Source organism: Mastomys coucha, chromosome X (genome assembly GCF_008632895.1).
Source record: "Mastomys coucha isolate ucsf_1 chromosome X, UCSF_Mcou_1, whole genome shotgun sequence".
NCBI lineage: Eukaryota > Metazoa > Chordata > Mammalia > Rodentia > Muridae > Mastomys > Mastomys coucha.
The window spans coordinates 9960109-9970349 of NC_045030.1; the positions used below are offsets into that span (position 1 = coordinate 9960109).

General features: G+C 37.2%; 1 pseudogene across 1 annotated transcript in view; it reads right to left on the bottom strand.

Annotated features, from left to right (window-relative positions):
• Positions 1-1166: 1166 nt before the first annotated feature.
• LOC116091078 overlaps positions 1167-10241 on the bottom strand; it is a 54918-nt pseudogene continuing 45843 nt past the window's right edge. Inside the window, exon 3 of the transcript XR_004118926.1 lies at positions 1167-1252. The product of XR_004118926.1 is annotated as a rho GTPase-activating protein 1 pseudogene (transcript). The remainder of the gene's footprint in view (positions 1253-10241) is intronic.

The following is a 10241-nucleotide window of genomic DNA, read 5'->3' on the forward strand; positions in this document are numbered from 1 at the left end:
TAAGCCATCTGTGTGCTATGAAACAACCTCCCACACCAATTATTTCTTTTTTTCATTCACTTTTATCTTTATTTAGCTTCAAGCAAGTGATGAATTTGGTAACTAGTTCTATGGGGTTATGGGGAGTAAAGGAAATAAAGGTGATGTCTCCAGCCTTCTAACACAATAATATAAATTAAGTGAGATAATGTATGTAAATTTCTTTTTCCATGTGTATTGATTGTATGTGGTCTATTTTCAGACCAATGAAAGCAATAATTAATTTTGGTTGAAGTAAATGTAGGTCATTCTAAACAATGAGTAAAAGGGCTAAAGTGATAGTTTCCTTAGTAAAATGCTTGCCATGCAGGTATGAAGACCCAAGTTCAGTACCCAGTATGCACAGAAAAATCCAGGTGTGGTGAGCATATATGTGTAATACTAACACCAGAGAAAAAGAGACAGGTGAATCCATGGGGCTCACTGATCAGTCAGCTTAATCTAATAATTGCCAAGCCCCAGGAACCTTGTCATAGAAGACAAGATGTATGGCTCCTGAAGAACATCTGAGATTGTCATCTTATATCCATATATACACAGAGACTATTTTACATAAACATTCACACCCTTGTACACATACACCCCATGTGCACTGAAACACATACACACAGAAAGAGAAAGACAGACAAACACACACAGAGAGACAGAGAGACAGAAAGAGATACCGGGGACAGTTTTCTCACTGTGTTCTTATGGCTGGCCTCAAACTCACAGAGATCCTCTTCCTGTGTAATGCTTGGGTTAAAGGCATGTACTATCACATCTGGCAAACGAAACCTGTTAAATGTGGTGTTCTATATAGTTTTACTTCTAGTACCATAGTCACACTCCAGTACTTTCAAAAAAAAACAGGCAGGATTATGAGCTTTTGAAATGAATGTGGTTCTCCCTCTCTCAAAGTAAAGGAAGGAGAAATGAAGGAATGAAGACAAGAAGAAACAGAGGAAGGAGAGAGGGCAATAGAGAAAGAAATAGTCCTTAAATATTGTTTTAAAATGAAGTCATTGGTTTGGTTTTCTTGATATGAAAAGCTATGTTATGTAGTAGCTGTCACTTACTCAGGAACAGAAGGTTGTAAGATCTGAAGTTTCAGACTTTGGGTTTTTTTCCTTCTTCTCCTCTGATGGTTAATTCAGACTGTCAGTTTGATTAGATTTAGAAATGCATAAGGCATTAGTGAAGACACCTTTTTGTCTGTCTGGGAATGTGTTTCCTGAAAGGACAAACAGAAAGGGGAAGACTGAATCTTAATGTGGGTCCTAGACTAAATAAAGAGAAAATTATCAGAAAAGCACATGAACAATGACATTGCCTTTTTTCTGAACCCTGATTTGCCCAGATGTGAACAAGTAGCTCCACACTCAGACCTACCATTTTGGCAGAGAGCTACTACTACCACAATGCTTTTGCTGAAAGGACACCATGAGCTAAGGTAAACCTTTCCCTATAAGCAGCTTCTCCATGGGTATTTGTCCACAGAGATAAGAAAAGTAACCAATAATTTTGCTTCTAGCATTAAAAATACTTTTCGAAGAGGAAGAAAATAGAAACGGGTAGGACATCTATCTGTCCACTTAGCTGAGTCACTTTGGTCAGAGTAGTTTCCAATGGTGTCTTTGCATTGCAGTCAGAAAAATAAAAATTTCAAGCAAAGCCCATAGATAGCATACTATAATAGAGTTCATATGTAAGGAAAATAAGAAAGGGGCTATTGACAAATTAGCTCCCATATGAAGGGTTTCATATCAGGGATTTCTAAAAGTTTTATGAGTACCTAAGCTGGGGTACCTGGAAATAAACAGGGAATATAGTGTTTAGATAATGCTTACAAAAATGTTCTCATGGACAGCATGTGTAATGGAATGTGAGAGAAACTGTTATAGTATAGTTGTTCCAGAGACCAGTGAGCTTCATGTAAACTTTGAAGCTGAGGTGACCCTTCTGAGTTGTGTCAAATGTAGTAAGAAGGACTGGCCTTATTTTGTGGATTAGTCAGCAACTCAATATTGGTGGCCTGTAAAAAGGGCATATGACCTTAGGAAATGAAATCATTTTTGCCAAGAACAATTCCTGAAGATGGACTCAACACTAAATTGGTCGAAACTAACACTCCTGGGAAATAAATACTTCAGACATGAAGTGGCAAACTGGATAGCAAGTTTCAGTCACCACAGCACCAGGCTAATAATCACTTGACCATCAAGAGTTGAACTACAGATTCTCTGTGCTGATATCACAGAATGGGTTATTTGTCAAGCCCTGAAAAACCTACAAAGAGGGCGAAAGATTGCCAAATGTACTACTTTTGATGTAAATGCTACAAAATTACTTTCTGCAATCTTCTGACACTGTTACCTTAAATAAACAGAAAGTTCTTGTTAACATTAAACTCAGGAATCTCTGCTAGCAGCTGAACAATAAATGACTTCACAGAAAGGAAAATAACTCAGAAAGTGAATAACCCCACAAGGATTGTTTTTATATCTTAGCCTATAAGACCAATACTGTTACTACTAAAATAACACAGAAAAATGCGTTTCAGAGCTTATAAAGGTAAAATTTTAAAGATGTGACAATCCCTCTGAAGCATTTGTGAAAATTGGTAGATGTCATCTTTATAAACAGTGGTAGTAAATGCTTATAATTCCAGTATTCAGGGAGGTGAGACAGGAAGGTCATAATTTTAATACCAGCCTTGGCTTTGTTGATGAAACAGAGTTGTGAGAGAGAAAGAGGGAAATAGAGATAGGAAGAGAGAAAAGGAGCAAAATGGAGGGCAAAAACAATTGTAAGGGACTACGGGGTATGTAGAGGAGTTGAGAGGAGGAACAGGGGTCATTTTTAGACAGATGGTAGCGATCCACTAAGCGAATGAGCCCTATAAATTTTGATACAGTAGCTTGGACACATTTGTCCAATACTTTACAATCGATTTGAACTTGACAAAAATTTCCATATTCCTGATTACTAGAGAATTCTAGTTAATATGACTAAATTATGGTGAAATAGAAATCAGAAACACAAAAGGCTTGAGAACTTCAGAAATACATAGCTCCACATATTGTTCTGATACCTGTTGTTTTAAAGAACTCATCGTGGTACTCTGCTATCCTGTAAGGTACCATGTTATAAACCATGACAGTTTAATATGACAAAAGGAAAGATAGAGTACATCATATTAACAGACTAAGGGATGGAGATTACACAATCATCTTGATAGACACCCATAAAGAAGTTGATAAAATCCAATAGTTGGATTAAAACGCTTCTTAAGAAACTCCAGATTTAAAAAAAGGCAATTACCTTATCTTGGTAAATATTATCTACTAAAATCTACAACAACTCTTGTACTTAGTGGTAAAATAGTTCACCCATAATATAGGAGGCAAGGTAAATTTTCAATATTGTACTTGAGCCAAACGCAATCAAATGTAGGAATAGTAGATGCATCTAGATTCAAAAGGAAAATATATAATATCTATATGAAGTTAACATGATCCTACATAAAGAACATACTAAGAAATGAACAAAGAAAATGATTCTAAGTAATAAGTGAGAGAGTAGAACACAAAATCAATGTGTATTCTGATCAAATACAAGATAAAGGCAAAATGTGTTTCTATATTCAAGAGGCCATCAAAAACTTAAAACTAATTCTTTCAGACAACAAAGCTCATAGATTTGTTAGGAATAAATTCAGATAAAGAAGTCAAGATGGTACACTGAAAATTACAAAGCTCTGCTGAGGAAAATTTATAGTATCAATTAAATGGAGAAATATTCCATGTTTATAGGTTGGAAGGTTCAAAATATTTAAGAGGGCAGTTTTACTTAAAATTCTTTACAAATCAATGAAATAAAAAGCAAAACAACATATACAGTAGGCCTTTTGTAAAAACTTGCAAACTGATCTTAACATATATATTAAGCTTATATATGTGTGTTTATACATACATATACAAAAGACTTATAATACCTAAAATAATCTGAAAAAATAGAACAAATTGTGGCAACTTTAACTTTCTAATTTATTAATTTACTATAAAACCACAAAGCCACATGTATTTAAGAAATGTAGTATGAGATAAAGCCCATGCACATATCATTGAAACATATTTCAGAGGCAAAAATAAATCCTTATATTTATTGTCAACTGATTTTCAACAAAAAATTTGACAAAATAATTTGTTTTGTAAACAAATAATAGTGAAGAATGTGATATTTATACTATATGAATGAATTGGGCACTTATTTGTACCATATACAGAAATTATTACATATACATGAAAATTAGATGACTGATACATTAGATAAAAATAAAATATAAAGTAAAAAATCTTTAAGAAAACATGGGACAAAATGATTGAATTGTTTAAATAATGATTTCATTTTTAAATTTTTAGTTGTGTGTGTGTGTGTCTGACAGAGAAGAGAGAGGGAAACAAAGAGAGAGAGAAAGACAGAGAGAGAGACAGAGACAGAGACAGAGACAGAGACAGAGACAGAGAGAGTTGTATATAGGTGGCTATGGAAGACAGAAGAGGGCTCTTTGGAACTGGAGTTAAAGGTGGTTGTTAACTCCCTGATTAGGAGACTTTGTAAAAGTATCAAGGACCCACCTTCTCTACCTCTACTATAATGACTTTTTAGATATGACTCCCACAATTTAAATCTTAAATTTAAGGAGAATTCCCACAATACCATAAGTGATAAGAATATCCACAGTGCCTAAATAATACAAAAAATGTAGTTTATGCCAATTATTTTCCATGAGTCTAGAATTTGACTTGTGCTAGGCAAGTAATACCTATGTGACCCATTTCCAATAGCAACTTTGGGTGCTGAGTCCCTAAAGAATTTCTCTGATAAGAAACATTTCACAAAAATTGCTATAATTAGATGCTAAAGGAATTAAGCCTGTCCCATCAAGACTCCCATGAAAGATGCTCAGAACCTTGCATTGGGTTTCCTTCAGACTTTTCCCATGTGCCTTTTCCCCTCAGCAATTTTGCATTGTACACTTTCACTAACAAGCCTGAGCTATGGTAGGTGCTGAAATCTTCCTAAAGAGTCACAGGACCTGCTGGTTACCTTGGGGTTTCCTTTTTGTTTATTTATTTATTTATATTAGATATTTTATGTATTTACATTTCAAATGTTATCCCATTTCCTGGTTTCCCATCTGGAAACCCTCTATCCCATCCTCCCTCCCCCTGCTTCTATGAGTGCCCCTCTCCCATGCAACCACTCCGACTTCACCACCCTAGCAGTCCCATACACTGGGGGGTTAAGCCTTCACAGGAACAAGGGCTTCTCCTCCTATTGATGCCAGAGAATGCCATTCTCTGCTACATACGATGCTGGAGCCATGGGTCCTTCTATATGTACTCTTTGGTTGGTGATTTAGTCCCTGGGAGCTCAGGGGAGAGTCTGGTTGATTAATATTGTTGTTCTTCCTATGAGGCTGCAAACCCCTTTAACACCTTAAGTACTTTCTCTAACTCCTCTGGGGTCCCTGTGCTCACTCCCATGGTTTGGTGTGAGCATCCACCTCTGTATTTGTCAGGCTCAGGCAGAGCCTCTCAGGAGACAGCTGTAACAGGCTCCTGTCAGCAAGCACTTCTTGGCATCAGCAATATTGTCAGTGTTTGGTGTCTGTATATGGGATGGATCCCCAGGTGGGACAGTCTCTGGATGGCCTTTCCTTCAGACTCTGCTCCACACTCTGTCCCCATATTTCCTTTATACAGGAGGCATTCTGGGTTAAGAATTTGGAAATAAGCCTCTGTACACAGGTCCCACCAAGAGAGAGCTGGTCTCCCAGGAGTGCTCTTACTCCTAAGCACAGAAGTGAGATTGCTGCTTTTTCTCTAATAACTGTTCCAAGCAGGACAGGACAGGAGTGCAGGGGAAAAGAACAGTGGATCAGCTGGGACAGGATGCTTCCGGTCACCATCTGAACCTAGGAGCTGGGGCTGTTCCACAAACCTCTGTACACAGGTCCCGACAGGAGAGAGCTGGTCTCCCAGGAGTGCTCTCACTCCTGAGCTCAGAGGTGAAATTGCTTCTTTCTCTCCAATAACTGGACAAAGCCATATAACTGTCCAAACTGACCAGTCAGGAGCACACAGGGCAGAAGAACACTGGAGCAACTGAGACAGGATTCTTTCGGGACCTAAGGCTGTTCTATAGCCCTTCAAACCCAAACCATGCCCAGGAGAGAGCTGGTCTTTCCAGGAGTGTTGTCACAGGATTACAGACCCACATGAGGGTCAAGCTCCAGCCAGAGACAGCAAGACCAACTAACACCAGAGATAACCAGATGGTGAAAGGCAAACACAAGAACCTTACCAACAGAAACCAAGACTACTTGGCATCACCACAGTAAGTCCTGGATACTCCAACACATCAGAAAAGCAAGATTTGGATTTAAAATCACATCAAATGATGCTGATAGATGACTTTAAGAAGGACATAAATAACTCCCTTAAAGAAATATAGGAGAACACAGGAAAAAAGATAGAAGCACTTAAAGAGGAAACACAAAAATCCCTTAAAGTATTACAAGAAAGGAGCTAGAGAAATGGTTTAGCAGATACGAGCACTGACTGTTCTTCCAGGGGTCTGGAGTTCAATTCCCAGCAACTACATGGTGGCTCACAACTATTTGCAATGATATCTGAGGCCCTCTTCTGGTGTGTCTGAAGAGAGCAACAGGCTACTCACATAAAATAAACAAAACTTTTAACAAGAAAAGGAATTACAGGAAAATACAACCAAACAGGTAAAAAATTAAACAAAACCATCCAGGATCTAAAAATGGAACTAGAAACAATAAAGAAATCACAAATGGAGACAATTCTGAAGACAGAAAGAGATTAAGAGTCATAGATGCCAATCAATACAATAGAATACAAGATGTAGAAGAAAGAATCTCATGTGCAGAAGATACCCTAAAAAACATTGACACAATAGTCAAAGAAAACACAAAATGCAAAAAGCTCCTAACCCAAAACATCTGGGAAATCCAGGCCACAATGTGAAATTGAACCCTAAGAATAATAGGTATAGAAGACAGTGAAGATTCCCAACATAAAGGGCCAGTAAATAACTTTAACAAGATTATAGAAGAAAAGTTCCCTAACCTAAAGAAAGAGATGCCCATGAATATACAAGAAGCATACAGAACTCCAAATATACTGGACTAGAAAAGAAATTCCTCCTGGCACATAATAATCAAAACACCAAATGCACACACACACACACAAAAGAATATTAAAAGCAGTAAGGGGAAAAGGTCAAGTAACATATAAAGGCAGACCTAACAGAATTACACAAGAGATTTCTCACCAGAGACTATGAAAGCCAGAACATCCTGGGCAGATGTAATACAGACCCTAAGAGAACACGAATGCTAATCTAGTCTACTATACCCAGCAAAATTCTGAATTATCACAGATGGAGAAACTAAGATAGTCTATGACAAAACCAAATTTATACAATATCTTTCCACAAATCCAGTCCTTCAAAGGATAATAAATGGAAAACTCCAACACAAGGAGGGAAACTACACCCTAGAAAAAGCAAATAATCTTCTTTTAACAAACCAGAAAGAAGATAGCCACATAAACATAATTCAACTTCTAACAACAAAAATAACAGGAAGCAAAAATCACTTTTCCTTAATATTTCTGAATATCAATGGACTCAATTCTCCAATAAAAAAAAAACATAGACCAAAAGACTGGATACATAATCAGGAACCAATATTTTGCTATATACAGGAAACCCACCTAAGTAACAAAAACAGACACTACCTCAGAGTAAAGGGCTGGAAAACAATTTTTGAAGCAAATGGGACCAAGAAACAAGCTGGAGTAGCCATTCTAATATCGAACAAAATCAACATTCAGCCAAAAGTTATCAAAAAGGATAAGGAAAGACACTTCATACTCATCAAAGGAAAAATCTAGCAAGAACTCTGAATTCTGAACATCCATGCTCCAAATGCAAGGACACCCACATTCATAAAAGAAACTTTATTAAAGATAAAGCACACATTGCACTGCACTCAACAATAGTGAGAGACTTCACCACCCCTATCTCATTAATGGACAGATCATGGAAACAGAAACTAAAAAGAGACAGTGAAATTAATAGAAGTTATGAACCAAATGGATTTAACAGATATCTATAGAACATTTTATTCTAAAACAAAGAATACACCTTCTCAGCACTTCTCCAAAATTGACCATATAATCAGTCACAAAACAGGCCTCAACAGAAACAAGAAGATTGAAATAATCTCATGCATCCTATCAGATCACCATGGTCTAACACTGGCTTTACAACAAAAAATACACCTTCTTCTCAGCACTTCTCCAAAATTGACCATATTATCAGTCACAAAACAGGCCTCAACAGAAACAAGAAGATTGAAATAATCTCATGCATCCTATCAGATCACCATGGTCTAACACTGGCCTAACAACAAAAAACAATAGAAAGCCCACCTACATGTGGAAGCTGAACAACACTTTACTCAATGATAACTTGCTCAAGAAAGAAATTAAAGACTTTTTGGAATTCAATGAAAATGAAGCCACAACATACCCAAACTTAAGGGATGCAATGGGAGCAGTGCTAAGAGGAAAAATCATAACTCTGAGTGCCTCCAAAAAGAAACTGGAAAGAGTATACACTAGCAACTTGACAGCACATCTGAAAGTTCTAGAACAAAAAGAAGCTAATACACCCAAGAGGCAGGAAATAATCAAACTCTGGCTGAAATTAACCAAGTAGAAACAAAAAGAACTATATAAAGATTCAACCAAGCCAAGAGCTGTCTCTTTGAGAAAATCAACAAGATAGTAAACCCTTAGCCAGACAAACCAGAGAGCACTCATAGAATATCCAAATTAACAATACTAGAAATGAAATTGGAGACATAACAACAGAAACTGAGGAAATCCAAAAAAATCATCATATCCTAGTACAAAAGCCTATACTCAACAAAACTGGAAAATCTGGAAGAAATGGACAATTTTTAGAAAGATACCAGGTACCAATGTTGAATAAGGATTAGATAAGGCATTTAAACAGTCACAAAACACCTAAAGAAATAGAAGCAGTCATTAATATTTCCCAACCAAAAAAATCCCAGGACCAGGTAGGTTTAGCTCAGAGTTCTATCAAACCTTCAAAGAAGACCTAATGCCAATACTCTTCAAATTATTCCACAAAGTAGAAATAGAAGGAACACTACCCAATTTGTTCTATGAAGCCACAATTACTCTGATACATAAACACAAACACCCAACAAAGAAAGAAAACTTCAGACTGATTTCCCTTCTCAACTGGGGGCAGAGTCGGGGGCATGCCTAACCTCTGGATATGTTCTCTACAGATTCTCCCTCCCCTTTGTTGGGCATTTCAGATAATCTCATTGCTGTTGAGATATGATAGAAAAGTAGAGGCCAGCCAGAGTCACTTGGATTGGGGAGAGGGGTAAGGGAAGAGAGGGAGCAAGAGGTGAGAGTAAAGACAAGAAGAGTAAGAAGTTGAGAGAGAAGGGGAGGAGAGGCCAAACAGCCCCTTTTATTGTGGGTTGTGCTACCTCTCTGTTCCAAGGTAACTTTGGGGTGGGGCATACCGGGCTGTCCTCAGTTGACTGGGGGTGAAGTCCAGCCAGAATGTTGGGAGCTGGAGGCATTGTCTAGCCACAGGATAATGGAGTGAGGTCTCGTGGTATCAACGTCTGTGTCTGGGGACATAGCTTTACTGTAAAAGTCTCTACTGTATCTCCGGAGTAAGCCTTGCTCAACCAAAAACACAGACTGCCTTTCATGGCCCAAAAATTCCCCATTGCTATACACCTCTGTTCAAATTCCTGACCCTCTGTATATCATCCCTGTCTCCTCCCATACCTGATTTTTAGGGTTTCCTAACAAAATGCTTCAATGAGGTGAAAATACTCACTTTCCTTTATAGTTGTAGAAAATCAGTACCAATATTTTGACAATCTTAAGAAAAGCCACAACAAATTAAACTACTTTATATTTATACAGCTAAGCACCTCAAAATTGTTTTTATTCTCTTTTGAAATCTATATTTGCTAATTTATAAATTATTTAACTTGTTCAATTTGTTCATCTTTTAGTAAGTATGTACCTGCATATATACTTGTATGCACTGAAATACTT